General features: G+C 44.9%; 1 non-coding gene across 1 annotated transcript; it reads left to right on the top strand.

Moving 5' to 3' along the window:
- Positions 1-2021: 2021 nt before the first annotated feature.
- Positions 2022-2094, top strand: TRNAA-AGC (transfer RNA alanine (anticodon AGC)). The gene has a single exon. It is a non-coding gene; the product is annotated as a tRNA-Ala (tRNA).
- The last annotated feature ends 13859 nt before the right edge of the window (positions 2095-15953 follow it).

Below are 15953 nucleotides of genomic sequence, written 5' to 3'. Positions count from 1 at the left end.
TTTTCTTGTAGAGCGGAGGACTGTATTTGGTATACGGTAGCAATCCTTAGGTCGCTGGTTCAATTCCGGCTCGAAGGACATGTGCTTTTTTTTCTTGTAGAGCGGAGGACTATAGTTGGTATACGGTAGCAATCCTTAGGTCGCTGGTTCAATTCCGGCTCGAAGGACATGTGCTTTTTTTTCTTGTAGAGCGGAGGACTGTAGTTGGTATACGATAGCAATCCTTACGTTGCTGGTTCATTTCCGGCTTGAAGGACATGTGCTTTTTTCTTGTTGCTGTTAATTGGTGCACTTTTCCCAAGTAGAATTCCTTAGGTTGTTTGTTCAGTTCTACTCTGAAGGATGCTTTCCCTAATTTTCTTTGCTTCTTTTTCTTCAGGGGAGAGGAGGTCCTGGCATAAAGACCTGGCATTGCTTGTTCTTGCTTTGGCTATTTTCTTACAGTTGCCTTTTTGGTTTTTGCCTTCATCCGTCTTGTATTATGTTCTATATTCTACCGGTACACAGTGCTGATATGACACACATGTGGTGGATTAGCTCAAATGGTAGAGAGATCGCTTAGTATGTGAGAGGTAGCGGGATCGATGCTGGCATCCTCCAATTAGTCTTTTTTTCCAAAGCGTTTGCTTGAACTAGTTGCTATAGCAATGCTGGAAAAAAAATCTAACATGAACAACAAGCTTACATCAATTGTCCATCTCCATCTCGTTATTTGCATACTTCCACATTTGACAAAAACAACATGCACGATTCAAGAGGAATTCTTAGACACAACTAGAAATGTAAAAAGTTGAACTCAATGAGAAATTTTATTGGCCTTTGCTTGCCTTACCTTGGCAACCACAAAAACTGCATTCTAGCACTTTGCCTTTTCATGGTATTTTCTTTCTTTCCCCTTTGGTCGCTGGTTCAATTCCAACTCAAAGGACATGTTGTTTTTTTTGTTCTGGTGGCTTGGTAAATTCCCATATTTCACTCATCCCACTACTTCTTCTCCCATTTCCCTCAAATAGCGTTTCTTGGATTGCTGCTTCAGTTCTGCCCTGAAGGATTCTTTGCCTCATTTTCATTGTTTATTTTTCTTAAGGGGAGAGGAGGTCCTTGCGTAGAGATCTGGCATTGCTTGTTCCTGCTGTTACATTTTTCTTTCAATTGCCTTTTGTTTTTTTGGTCTTCATCCACTCAGTATCATGCTCTATATTCTATGGGTACGCAAAGTTTAAGAGCTTGGCAGGCTTAAAATCTGCATTCTAGCGCTTTGACTTTTCAAGGCATTTCCTTTTTTTGTCTCTGGTTCTGCCTCTGGGGTCACAAGTTATACGGCATAAGAGCGGAAAAGTGGGGGATTAGCTCAAATGGTAGATGGTAGAGCGCTCGCCTTGCATGTGAGAGGCAGCGGGATCGATGCCCGCATTCTCCAGTGGCTGATTCTTCTTTTAAAGGAAGGGTGCTTAGTTTGAACTTTTTGTTTACCTGGATGTCATTGCCACAGCAGCATGTTGCAAACTGTTTAACTGCTTACCTGATTCTTCAAAAATGTCCTACTTTGACATTGAGTGAATTCACAAATTACCTTCGATAGCTCAGCTGGTAGAGCGGAAGTCTGTAGTTGGTATACGGTAGCAATCCTTAGGTCGCTGGTTCAATTCCGGCTCGAAGGACATGTGTTTTTTTTTCTTGTAGAGCGGAGGACTGTAGTTGGTATTCGATAGCAATCCTTAGGTTGCTGGTTCATTTCCGGCTCGAAGGACATGTGTTTTTTTCTTGTTGCTGTTAATTGGTGCACTTTTCCCAAGTAGAATTCCTTAGGTTGTTTGTTCAGTTCATCTCTGGAGGATGCTTTCCCTCATTTTCTTTGCTTCTTTTTCTTCAAGGGAGAGGAGGTCCTGGCATAAAGACCTGGCATTGCTTGTTCTTGCTTTGGCTATTTTCTTACAGTTGCCTTTTTGGTTTTTGCCTTCATCCGTCTTGTATTATGTTCTATATTCTACCGGTACACAGTGCTGACATGACACACATGTGGGGGATTAGCTCAAATGGTAGAGCGCTCGCTTAGCATGTGAGAGGTAGCGGGATCGATGCCCGCATCCTCCAATTAGTCTTTTTTTCAAAGCGTTTGCTTGAACTAGTTGCTATAGGAATGCTGGAAAAAAATCTAATAGTGTTGTCGCGAACCCGAAATTTTCGGTTCGCGAACGACGAACGCGAACTTCCGCAAAATTTCGTGAACCGGCGAACCGCCATTGACTTCAATGGGCAGGCGAATTTTAAAAACAACAGGGACTCTTTCTGGCCACAATAGTGATGGAAAAGTTGTTTCAAGGGGACTAACACCTGGACTGTGGCATGCCAGAGGGGGATCATGGCAAAACTCCCATGGAAAATTGCACAGTTGATGCAGAGTCTGCTTTTAATCCATAAAGGGCAGAAATCACCTAACATTGACACCTGTCCTCAAAGCCCAGCCCTGATACACACTGACACAGAGCAGAATAGAGACTGTTCCCCCTACATAGGGTCACTTGGCAGATATGGATTGACACCTGTCCACAAAACCCCTGATACACACTGACACAGAGCAGAATAGGGACTGTTCCCCCTACATAGGGTCACTTGGCAGATATGGATTGACACCTGTCCTCAAAACCCCTGATACACACTGACACAGAGCAGAATAGAGACTGTTCCCTGTCCACAGAGACCATGATACACACTGACACAGAGCAGAATAGGGACTGTTACCCCTACATAGGGTCACTTGGCAGATATGGATTGACACCTGTCCTCAAAACCCCTGATACACACTGACACAGAGCAGAATAGGGACTGTTCCCCCTACATAGGGTCACTTGGCAGATATGGATTGACACCTGTCCTCAAAACCCCTGATACACACTGACACAGAGCAGAATAGAGACTGTTCCCTGTCCACAGAGACCATGATAAAAACTGACACAGAGCAGAATAGGGACTGTTCCCCCTACATAGGGTCACTTGGCAGATATGGATTGACACCTGTCCTCAAAACCCCTGATACACACTGACACAGAGCAGAATAGGGACTGTTCCCCCTACATAGGGTCACTTGGCAGATATGGATTGACACCTGTCCTCAAAACCCCTGATACACACTGACACAGAGCAGAATAGGGACTGTTCCCTGTCCACAGAGTCCATGATACACACTGACACAGAGCAGAATAGAGACTGTTCCCCGTCCACAGAGACCATGATACACACTGACACAGAGCAGAATAGGGACTGTTCCCTGTCCACAGAGACCATGATACACACTGACACAGAGCAGAATAGAGACTGTTCCCCGTCCACAGAGACCATGATACACACTGACACAGAGCAGAATAGAGACTGTTCCCGCTACATAGGGTCACTTGGCAGGTATGGATTGACACCTGTCCTCAAAGCCCATGATACACTCTGGGGTGAGCTACTGTCCTCCCCAACCCCTGCGCGGTGGGTGGGGGCCATAAATCACAATGGGGTGACCTACTGTCAATCTCACACACCCTTCCTTCTTGTCAACTTATGATTGAGAACTTTATCTATCCTACAAAAAGATTGCAAACGTGCGCGGTGGGTGGGGGGCATAAATCACAATGGGGGGGCCTACTTTCCTCCCCCCCGGCCCCCATCCCTGCGCGGTGGGTTGGGGGCATAAATCACAATGGGACGGACCTACTGATAGGAGTGGAGTATTGTTCATATCAGTTTAATACCTTCCGCGTCTCCTATCAGTGGACGTGTAAATGGCAGAGATTTTTAATTGTTGAATCACCTCCCCTTTTTAGGCCAAGGTGGGAAGATGCTTAGACCACTGGTATATTGGTGCCATCTTGGAGGATTTTAATTTTTGGTTTGGTTTTTGAAGCCACAGTGCTGCACCAGTGGGCCTAAAAATTAGGCATGTACACATGCCTGAAAAATTTGGTATTGTTGCAGCCGCTGCTGTAGCAGCGGCCAGAAAAATTGATGTTTGTTTCACAGGCAGAAAGTGCCCTAAAACATGGCGGCTTGAACCCTAGTTGGTGGCGGATAAGTCACGAAAGTCAAACGTCAAACGTGGACCATTTTTAGCCCAAGGCAGCTCATCTCATCAGGCCTTTTTTAATCGAATGTATCGCCCAGTGTCAGTCCCTTCGGGATCCATCCCTCATTCATCTTAATAAAGGTGAGGTAATCTAGACTTTTTTGACCTAGGCGACTTCTCTTCTCAGTGACAATACCTCCTGCTGCACTGAAGGTCCTTTCTGACAGGACACTTGAAGCGGGGCAGGCCAGAAGTTCTATCGCAAATTGGGATAGCTCAGGCCACAGGTCAAGCCTGCACACCCAGTAGTCAAGGGGTTCATCGCTCCTCAGAGTGTCGATATCTGCAGTTAAGGCGAGGTAGTCTGCTACCTGTCGGTCGAGTCGCTCTCTGAGGGTGGATCCCGAAGGGCTGTGGCGATGCATAGGACTTAAAAAGGTCTGCATGTCCTCCATCAACAACACGTCTGTAAAGCGTCCTGTCCTTGTCGGCGTGGTCGTGGGAGGAGGAGGAGGAGGATGACTTCCACCTCTCCCCCTGTTAGATTCCCGTTGTGCTGTGACATCACCCTTATACGCTGTGTAAAGCATACTTTTTAATTTATTTTGCAAATGCTGCATCCTTTCCGACTTGTTGTAATTCGGTAACATTTCCGCCACTTTCTGCTTATACCGGGGGTCTAGTAGCGTGGACACCCAGTACAGGTCGTTCTCCTTCAGCCTTTTTATACGAGGGTCCCTCAACAGGCAGGACAGCATGAAAGACCCCATTTGCACAAGGTTGGATGCTGAGCTACTCATTTCCCGTTCCTCCTCCTCACTGATGTCATTGAAGGTATGTTCTTCCCCCCAGCCACGTACAACACCACGGGTACCAGATAGGTGACAACGAGCACCCTGGGATGCCTGTTGTGTTTGGTCTTGCTCCTCCTCCTCTCCTCAAAGCTACAATCCTCATCTGACTCCTCTTCCTCACAATCCTCTTCCAGCGTTGCCGCAGGTCCAGCAAGCGATGCTGATAAGGCTGTGTCTGGTGGTGATGGTGACCACAACTCTTCTTCTTCCTCTTCACGCTCATCTACAGCCTGATCCAGCACTCTTCGCAGGGCACGCTCCATGAAGAAAACAAATGGTATGATGTCGCTGATGGTGCCTTCGTTGCGACTGACTAGGTTTGTCACCTCCTCAAAAGGACGCATGAGCCTACAGGCATTGCGCATGAGCGTCCAGTAACGTGGCAAAAAAATTCCCAGCTCACCAGAGGCTGTCCTAGCACCCCGGTCATACAAATATTCATTAACAGCTTTTTCTTGTTGGAGCAGGCGGTCGAACATTAGGAGTGTTGAATTCCAACGTGTAGGGCTGTCGCAAATCAAGCGCCTCACTGGCATGTTGTTTCGCCGCTGGATATCGGCAAAGTGAGCCATGGCCGTGTAGGAACGCCTGAAATGGCCACACACCTTCCTGGCCTGCTTCAGGACGTCCTGTAAGCCTGTGTACTTATGCACAAAGCGTTGTACGATCAGATTACACACATATGCCATAAACGGCACATGTGTCAACTTGCCCAACTTCAATGCCGCTATCAAATTTTTTCCGTTGTCACACACCACTTTGCCGATATCCAGTTGCTGCGGAGTCAGCCACTTTTCCACCTGTGCGTTCAGGGCGGACAGGAGTGCTTGTCCGGTGTGACTCTCTGCTTTCAAGCAAGTCAAACCCAAGACGGCGTGACACTGCCGTATCCGGGATGTGGAATAGTACCTGGGGAGCTGGGGGGGTGCAGTTGATGTGGAGCAAGAAGCAGCGGCACAAGAGGACTCAGCCGAGGAGGTTATGGAAGAGGATGGAGTAGGAGGAGTAGAGGAGGTGGCAGCAGGACTGCCTGCAATTCGTGGCGGTGTCACCAACTCCTCTGCAATGCCACGCATTCCTTGCTTGTCAGCCGTCAGCAGGTTTACCCAATGCGCAGTGTAGGTGATATACCTGCCCTGACCATGCTTTGCAGACCAGGTATCAGTGGTCAGATGGACCCTTGCCCCAACACTGTGTGCCAGACATGCCATGACTTCCTTTTGCACAATTGAGTACAAGTTGGGGATTGCCTTTTGTGAAAAGAAATTCCGGCCGGGTACCTTCCACTGCGGTGTCCCAATAGCTACAAATTTTTTGAACGCCTCAGACTCAACCAGATTGTATGGTAAAAGCTGGCGGGCTAATAGTTTGGACAAGCCAGCTGTCAGACGCTGGGCAAGGGGGTGACTTGGTGACATTGGCTTCTTACGCTCAAACATGTCCTTGACAGACACATGACTGTGGGCAGATGAGCGGGAACTGCTCAAGGCGGGAGACGGAGTGGCGGATGGTTGAGAGGGGGCAAGAAGGACAGCAGTGGTTGACGTGGCTGAAGATGCTGGACCAGGAGGAGGATGGCGGCTTAGAGTAGGCGTGCTGCTTGTACTCATGTGTTGATCCCATAGGCGTTTGTGATGTGAGATCATGTGCCTACGCAAAGCAGTTGTACCTAGGTGGGTGTTGGACCTCCCACAACTCAGTTTCCTTTGGCACAAGTTGCAAATGGCATCGCTGTTGTCAGAGGCAGACACACAAAAAAAATGCCACACTGCTGAGCTCTGCAATGACGGCATTCTGGTGGTGGACACAGCATGCGTTGATTGGCGTGCTGTCGGGCTGACCCCGGGTGCCGATGCATGCTGTCTGACTGTGCCACTAGCTCCTTGCGACGACCCCTCCCCTGCTTCCAACTCGTCTCCTCCTCCTCTCTGTCTCCCCATCTGAACTTTCGCCCTGTTCTTCTTCTTGCCGAGTTGGCACCCACGTGACATCCATGGACGCATCGTCATCATCAACCGCTTCGCTTGTATCTGACAACTCAGAAAAGGAAGCAGCAGCGGGTACAACATCATCATCATCACACCGTACCTCCATGTGTTTAATGCTGCCTGCCTGAGACATATCCCTGTTATCTACATCCTCTAGCAATAATGGTTGCGCATCACTCATTTCTTCAAACGGGTGTGTGAATAACTCCTCTGACATACCAAGTAAAGCGGCTGTGGTGCTAGTTTTGGTGGTGGCGGCAGGCGGGTGAGTGGTATCTTGAGAGGTGCCTGAAGCTAAGCTGGAGGAGGATGGTGTGTCAAGGTTCCGAGCGGAGGCTGTACAAGATTGGGTGTCCTGTGTTAGCCAGTCAACTATGTCCTCAGAACTTTTCAAGTTCAGGGTACGTGGCTTCTGAAAACTGGGCATTATTCTAGGGCAAAAGGGAATCACAGCACCACGACCACGACGGCCCCTGCGGGGTGGCCTGCCTCTGCCTGTCATTTTTTTTGGGATTAGTGGTACTATGCGTGCAAGCTACTGTGAGACCAGATATGATTGGCAATGTGAACTGTAACAGTTCTGCAGAGCACACACTGTAGGCCTGAGACACCCGCTTGAAGACAAGTAACTGCTATTCAATCTATAACAGTGAAAAATAAATTTTGGTTTTAAAAGCACGCTATAGAGACACCAAATATGATTGGCAACTGTCAAAGCACGCTGGAACAGGTCTACAGAGCACACGCTGAAGTAGGCCTGACACCCAGACGCTTGCAGACAACTAACTGCTCTTCTATTACAGTGAAAAAAAAATATTTATTTTAAATGTAAAGCTTAACCAATTGTTAAAACAGATATGAGTGGTGGCACTGGGCAAGTAGGCACAGTATCCAATGTGAACCTCACACAGAAGCTGGCAGGCAGGCAACTGCTCTTCTATTACAGTGAAAAAAAATATTTATTTTAAATGTAAAGCTTAACTAATTGTTAAAACAGATATGAGTGGTGGCACTGGGCAAGTAGGCACAGTATCCAATGTGAACCTCACACAGAAGCTGGCAGGCAGGCAACTGCTCTTCTATTACAGTGAAAAAAAAATATTTATTTTAAATGTAAAGCTTAACCAATTGTTAAAACAGATATGAGTGGTGGCACTGGGCAAGTAGGCACAGTATCCAATGTGAACCTCACACAGAAGCTGGCAGGCAGGCAACTGCTCTTCTATTACAGTGGAAACAAAATTTTGGTTGTAAAAGCACGCTATAGAGACACCAGATATGAGTGGCAACTGTCAAAGTACGCTGGCAGGGTTGTGCAGGGCACACGCTGAAGGAAGGCCTGACAGAGCCGCTTGAAGGACACTGACTGTCTGCTATTAGCTTACACTGGAAACCTTTTTTCTTTGTAAAAGCACGCTAACGAGACACCAGATATGATTGGCAACTGTCAAAGCACGCTGGCACAGGTCTGCAGAGCACACGCTGAAGTAGGCCTGACACCCAGACGCTTGCAGACAACTAACTGATCTTCTATTACAGTGAAAAAAAAATATTTATTTTAAATGTAAAGCTTAACCAATTGTTAAAACAGATATGAGTGGTGGCACTGGGCAAGTAGGCACAGTATCCAATGTGAACCTCACACAGAAGCTGGCAGGCAGGCAACTGCTCTTCTATTACAGTGAAAAAAAAATATTTATTTTAAATGTAAAGCTTAACCAATTGTTAAAACAGATATGAGTGGTGGCACTGGGCAAGTAGGCACAGTATCCAATGTGAACCTCACACAGAAGCTGGCAGGCAGGCAACTGCTCTTCTATTACAGTGAAAAAAAAATATTTATTTTAAATGTAAAGCTTAACCTATTGTTAAAACAGATATGAGTGGTGGCACTGGGCAAGTAGGCACAGTATCCAATGTGAACCTCACACAGAAGCTGGCAGGCAGGCACCTGCAATTACATTACACAGGAAAAAAAAAAAAAAAAGCAGCCTGATGTTATAGCCCTAAAAAGGGCTTTTTGGGGTGCTGTCCTTACAGCAGAGATCAGATGAGTCCTTCAGGATTGTAGTGGACACTGAATACCCTAGCCTAGCTATCAATTTCCCTATCTAATCAGCAGCAGCTAAACTTTCCCTCCTCTCACTAAGCATGCATCTTCCGAATGAATCGAAAATGGATGCTGGGAGGGAGGTTGGAGGGTGTGGAAGGGAGGGAGTGCTGCTGATTGGCTGGAATGTGTCTGCTGACCGAGAGGCACAGGGTCAAAGTTTGCCCAATGATGATGAATCGGGGGCGGATCGAACTGCGCATGTGTCCGCCCGCCGCAGGGAACACGCTAATTTCGCCGGGAACTGTTCGCCGGCGGACAGTTCGGTACATCACTAAAATCTAACATGAACAACAAGCTTACATCGATTGTCCATCTCCATCTCGTTATTTGCATACTTCCACATTTGACAAAAACAACATGCAAGATTCAAGAGGAATTCTTAGACACAACTATAAATGTAAAAAGTTGAACTCAATGAGAAATGTTATTGGCCTTTGCTTGCCTTACCTTGGCAACCACAAAAACTGCATTCTAGCACTTTGCCTTTTCATGGTATTTTCTTTCTTTCCCCTTTGGTCGCTGGTTCAATTCCAACTCAAAGGACATGTTTTTTGTTCTGGTGGCTTGGTAAATTCCCATATTTCACTCATCCCACTACTTCTTCTCCCATTTCCCTCAAATAGCGTTTCTCGGATTGCTGCACCAGTTCTGCCCTGAAAGATTCTTTGCCTCATTTTCATTGTTTATTTTTCTTAAGGGGAGAGGAGGTCCTTGCGTAGAGATCTGGCATTGCTTGTTCCTGCTGTTACATTTTTCTTTCAATTGCCTTTTGTTTTTTTGGTCTTCATCCACTCAGTATCATGCTCTATATTCTATCGGTACGCAAAGTTTAAGAGCTTGGCAGGCTTAAAATCTGCATTCTAGCGCTTTGACTTTTCAAGGCATTTCCTTTTTTTGGAAAGAGAAAAGTTAATAGGCGCTCACTATAGTGATCAGGCAGCAGTATACAGAACAAGGATTCCCCAAGCTTGTGAGTGAATAACAGAGAAAGAGAAAAGGCGTATACCGTGCCTTTTAGTTTATATATGCAAAAAATACATACATGTATCCTTGGATTTTCCAATTAATTGTAACCTCAAAAAAAGGAAATTAAGAAAAAATAATAGTGCAATACAGTAATTTTAAAAAAGTAGGTGGTTAATAACTATGTACAGTCCACTCACATGGAGATGAGCTATAACAGAGCTCTGCTGTGAAGCGCTTGGACGGTACAATCCCCGTCTTTGGATTTGCAGTAGTTGTCACAGGTGTTCTCAGGGTGCAATGTACGTAGTTGGTATGAAAAAGAAATAGCAGCAATATGGTGAAGTAAGTACTAATAATATAATAGATAATAAGTAGTATTGTACTTACAATTTCCAGAGCATGTGACCTGCTCTAGTGTAAACAGCTTAGGTGGTATAATCCCCACCAAGGATGTACAGGATACCAGGAAAAAAAAAAAAAAATAGTAGATATAAAAAGTAACTTTAAAAAGTATACTTTAATATAAACAAACAAAATATTAGATAATAAAATATGAGATATAAAATATAAAATATTGTCCCACTTAACGCGTTTCGCCTGATAGGCTTCTTCAGAAGTGTAATGAGGAGTCCAATAAAGTCCGTTTATATATCCTCATTGATGAAACAATAATGTCCTGGTGTGATTACTTCCTGGTTCCGGCTTGATGCTGACACGCTCGCGTCAAACCGGAAATGCTCGCGGCTTTATAATTAGAGAAAAGTGTGATATTCTGGCGCCGTGGAACGCACGCATTACCAGTGAGTGGTGTGCGTAGCGTTCCGAGCGTCACCCGCCCCAATATCCAATAGAGCAGAGTATGGGCTGATCGTGATGTAAATATGGCGCGGCGGCCATTTTGGATGAGGGCAACAGTCCGTTTAAGAAATAGATAAAGCATATTAATAAAATATATTCGAAATGGCAATAAAGATTCTGCAAATAATGTGTACAAGAAAAAGGGGAGCTGCATTAGTAGACTATACATAACTCTAATGTAAAACAAAGATAATAAAAAGATTATATTTATACAGAAGTTAATCTTAAAATAGTCAGCAGCCTGTGTAACTGTGTACAAGTAAATATGTGCAAAGAAAAAGATAATTTTAACAGCGGATTTTAGCAGTACTATGGTAACCTATCTAGATTTGAATATATATATTGAACATAATCAAATACAAACAAAAACACATTTTAAAGAGGTGAATGTAAATAATTATATAAGCACTGAGAGTTGCCATAATAAAATATGGTTAGAAAGCATACCTAAAAGCCAAATGATGCGTTTAAAGAGAAATTGTTCAGATAAGTCTGTGTTTTTAGAGCAAGCAAATACATTAAAGAAAAGTTTCATACAAAAAGGCTATAATGCAAATCACATTGATTTCACTATCAATCAAACTGTTACAACGAATAGGAATCAACTTATACATAAGGTTAAAACTCCAGTGAATCAGAGCAATCGTGATTTCACTCTACCAATTGTATTAGACTACAACAACAAAAATAGACATTTGAAGAAAATCCTAACTAGACATTGGCACTTATTGAAGGAGGACGAAATTTTGGGTAAATTAATCCCTGATAAACCAAAAATAATATTCAGAGGAGCCCCTAATCTTAAAATGCATTTAACAAAAAATTTTACAAAAAATAGTCCCAATAAAATTAATAATTTTATGGACAAAAAAGGTTTCTATAAATGTAATTGCTGTATGGCATGTAAGAAAACAAAAACCACTAAAAGAACTATTACTGATTTTAAATCAAATACCACCAATAAAATATATAATATAAAAGAGGTCATTACATGCAATAGCAAAAATGTAATCTATCTATTGGAATGTTCGTGCGGCCTCCAATACGTAGGTAGAACGATTAGACCACTAAAAACCAGAATTGCAGAGCATTGCAGAAATATAGAAAAAGGTTTACAGAATCACTCAATACCAGCGCACTTCTGCATGCATAATAATGACCCTAAACACCTTACGTTTATTGGGATCAAAATAGTTAAGAACCACTGGAGAGGGGGAGATGTTATAAGAAAGATTGGACAAACTGAATTGCAGTGGGTTTATCAATTAGATACCCTACACCCCAAGGGGTTGAATGTCGATTTTGATTTATTTAATTTTTTATAAATTTCTTATAATTTTTAAAAATCATATATTTTTTTTTCCATTTTTATATATATATATTTTTAGGTTATTTTTAACATATACATACCGTATATACTCGAGTATAAGCCGACCCGAATATAAGCCGAGGCCCCTAATTTTATCCCAAAAAACTGGGAAAACTTATTGACTCGAGTATAAGACTAGGGTGGGAAATGCAGCAGCTACTGGTAAATTTCTAAATAAAATTAGATCCTAAAAAAAATATATTAATTGAATATTTATTTACAGTGTGTGTATAATGAATGCAGTGTGTGTGTGTGTGTGTATGAGTGCAGCGTGTGTGTATGAGTGCAGCGTGTGTGTATGAGTGCAGTGTGTGTATGAGTGCAGTGTGTGTGCGAGTGCAGTGTGTGTGTGCATGAATGCCGTGTGTGTGTGTATGAATGCAGTGTGTGAATGCAGTGTGTGCAAGGATATTTGCCGCCGTAGGCAAAAAACATTTTGCCGCCCCCTCCCCCCCCATATGTCCTGACTTCCCCTCCTCCTCCCTCAGTGGTCCTTACCTCCCCACCCCCGTGTTCCTTCACCCCCCCCCCAGTGGTCCTGACTCACCCCTCCCCTAGTGGTCCTTACCCTCCCCTCCCCTAGTGGTCCTTATCCCACCCCCTCCCTCTCATAGTGGTCCTTATCCCCCCCCATCCCTCCCATAGTGGTCCATATCCCCCCCATCCCTCCCATAGTGGTCCATATACCCCCCCCTCCCTCCCATAGTGGTCCTTATACCCCCCTCCCTCCCATAGTGGTCCTTATCCCCCCCTCTCCCTCCCATAGTGGTCCTTATACCCCCCCTCCCTCCCATAGTGGTCCTTATCCCCCCCCTCCCTCCCATAGTGGTCCTTATACCCCCCTCCCTCCCATAGTGGTCCTTATCCCCCCCCTCCCTCCCATAGTGGTCCTTATACCCCCCCTCCCTCCCATAGTGGTCCTTATCCCACCCCCTCCCTCCCATAGTGGTCCTTATCCCCCCCTCCCTCCCATAGTGGTCCTTATCCCCCCCCCTCCCATAGTGGTCCTTACCCCCCCCCCTCCCATAGTGGTCCTTATACCCCCCTCCCTCCCATAGTGGTCCTTATCCCCCCCCCCTCCCCTAGTGGTCCTTATCCCACCCCTCCCTCTCATAGTGGTCCTTATCCCCCCCCATCCCTCCCATAGTGGTCCATATCCCCCCCATCCCTCCCATAGTGGTCCATATACCCCCCCCTCCCTCCCATAGTGGTCCTTATACCCCCCTCCCTCCCATAGTGGTCCTTATCCCCCCCTCTCCCTCCCATAGTGGTCCTTATACCCCCCCTCCCTCCCATAGTGGTCCTTATCCCCCCCTCCCTCCCATAGTGGTCCTTATACCCCCCTCCCTCCCATAGTGGTCCTTATCCCCCCCCTCCCTCCCATAGTGGTCCTTATACCCCCCCTCCCTCCCATAGTGGTCCTTATCCCACCCCCTCCCTCCCATAGTGGTCCTTATCCCCCCCTCCCTCCCATAGTGGTCCTTATCCCCCCCCCCTCCCATAGTGGTCCTTACCCCCCCCCCTCCCATAGTGGTCCTTATACCCCCCTCCCTCCCATAGTGGTCCTTATACCCCCCCCCCATCCCATAGTGGTCCTTATCCCCCCCCCCTCCCATAGTGGTCCTTATCCCCCCCCCCTCCCATAGTGGTCCTTATACCCCCCTCCCTCCCATAGTGGTCCTTATCCCCCCTCCCTCCCATAATGGTCCTTATACCCCCCTCCCTCCCATAGTGGTCCTTATACCCCCCCTCCCTCCCATAGCGGTCCTTATACCCCCCTCCCTCCCATAGTGGTCCTTAACCCACCCCCTCCCTCCCATAGTGGTCCTTATACCCCCCCCCCTCCCATAGTGGTCCTAATACCCCTTTTTTTTTATTATTAATTTTTTTTTTTTATTATTTTTTTTCTTATTTTATTTATATATTTTTTTTTTCGTCCCCCCTCCCTGCTTGATATATGGCAGGGAGGGGGGCTCTCCTTTCCTGGTGGTCCAGTGGCAGTTCAGTGGGGGGGAGAGGGGTGCTGGCAGAGCTGTACTTACCTTTCCTGCAGCTCCTGTCAGCTCTCTCCTCCTCTGCGCCGTCCGTTCTGCTCTTCTGTCAGCTCACAGTGTAAGTCTCGCGAGAGCCGCGGCTCTCGCGAGACTTACACTGGGAGCTGACCGAGGTGCTGAACGGACGGCGCGGAGGAGGAGAGAGCTGACAGGAGCTGCAGGAAAGGTAAGTACAGCTCTGCCAGCCCCCCTCTCCCCCCAGTCTGTATTATGGCAATGCAAATTGCCATAATACAGACTATTGACTCGAGTATAAGCCGAGTTGGGGTTTTTCAGCCCAAAAAATGGGCTGAAAAACTCGGCTTATACTCGAGTATATACGGTATGTATATATATATATATATATATATATATATATATATATATATATATATATATATATATTTTCTTTTTTATATATATATTTTTTTACTTAAGTTTTTATGCTTTTTTCCAACATTCCTGTCCATCTCTCTCATAAAATGCCCCAATATGTACACACATTATTTGGGTTTATCTATTTTCTGATATTTTTAATATTTTTAATTTTTTAATGCATATGCCCTAATACTGCTAGTTACTCCGATTATTATGCCTAATGACTTTTATGTGCCATTTTTTATTGACATATCACTGGAATATTTGTCCCATAGTGGGGCTGTCTCTTTTTCTTTGCACATATTTACTTGTACACAGTTACACAGGCTGCTGACTATTTTAAGATTAACTTCTGTATAAATATAATCTTTTTATTATCTTTGTTTTACATTAGAGTTATGTATAGTCTACTAATGCAGCTCCCCTTTTTCTTGTACACATTATTTGCAGAATCTTTATTGCCATTTCGAATATATTTTATTAATATGCTTTATCTATTTCATAAACGGACTGTTGCCCTCATCCAAAATGGCCGCCGCGCCATATTTACATCACGATCAGCCCATACTCTGCTCTATTGGATATTGGGGCGGGTGACGCTCGGAACGCTACGCACACCGCTCACTGGTAATGCGTGCGTTCCAAGGCGCCAGAATATCACACTTTTCTCCAATTATAAAGCCGCGAGCATTTCCGGTTTGACACGAGCATCGCGTCACTTCCGGTATGACGTGGATGCCGCGTCATTTCCGGTATGACGCGTGCGTGTCAACATCAAGCCGGAACCAGGAAGTAATCACACCAGGACATTATTGTTTCATCAATGAGGATATATAAACAGACTTTATTGGACTCCTCATTACACTTCTGAAGAAGCCTATCAGGCGAAACGCGTTAAGTGGGACAATATTTTATATTTTATATCTCATATTTTATTATCTAATATTTTGTTTGTTTATATTAAAGTATACTTTTTATATCTACTATTTTTTTTTTTCCTGGTATCCTGTACATCCTTGGTGGGGATTATACCACCTAAGCTGTTTACATGCTGGTCACATGCTCTGGAAATTGTAAGTACAATACTACTTATTATCTATTATATTATTAGTACTTACTTCACCATATTGCTGCTATTTCTTTTTCATACCAACTACGTACATTGCACCCTGAGAACACCTGTGACAACTACTGCAAATCCAAAGACGGGGATTGTACCGTCCAAGCGCTTCACAGCAGAGCTCTGTTATAGCTCATCTCCATGTGAGTGGACTGTACATAGTTATTAACCACCTACTTTTTTAAAATTACTGTATTGCACTATTATTTTTTCTTAATTTCCTTTT

The sequence above is a fragment of the Pelobates fuscus genome, chromosome 4 (genome assembly GCF_036172605.1).
Source record: "Pelobates fuscus isolate aPelFus1 chromosome 4, aPelFus1.pri, whole genome shotgun sequence".
NCBI lineage: Eukaryota > Metazoa > Chordata > Amphibia > Anura > Pelobatidae > Pelobates > Pelobates fuscus.
Note: the sequence above shows the minus strand (reverse complement) of the source record. Positions and strands in the feature narration are given on the sequence as shown.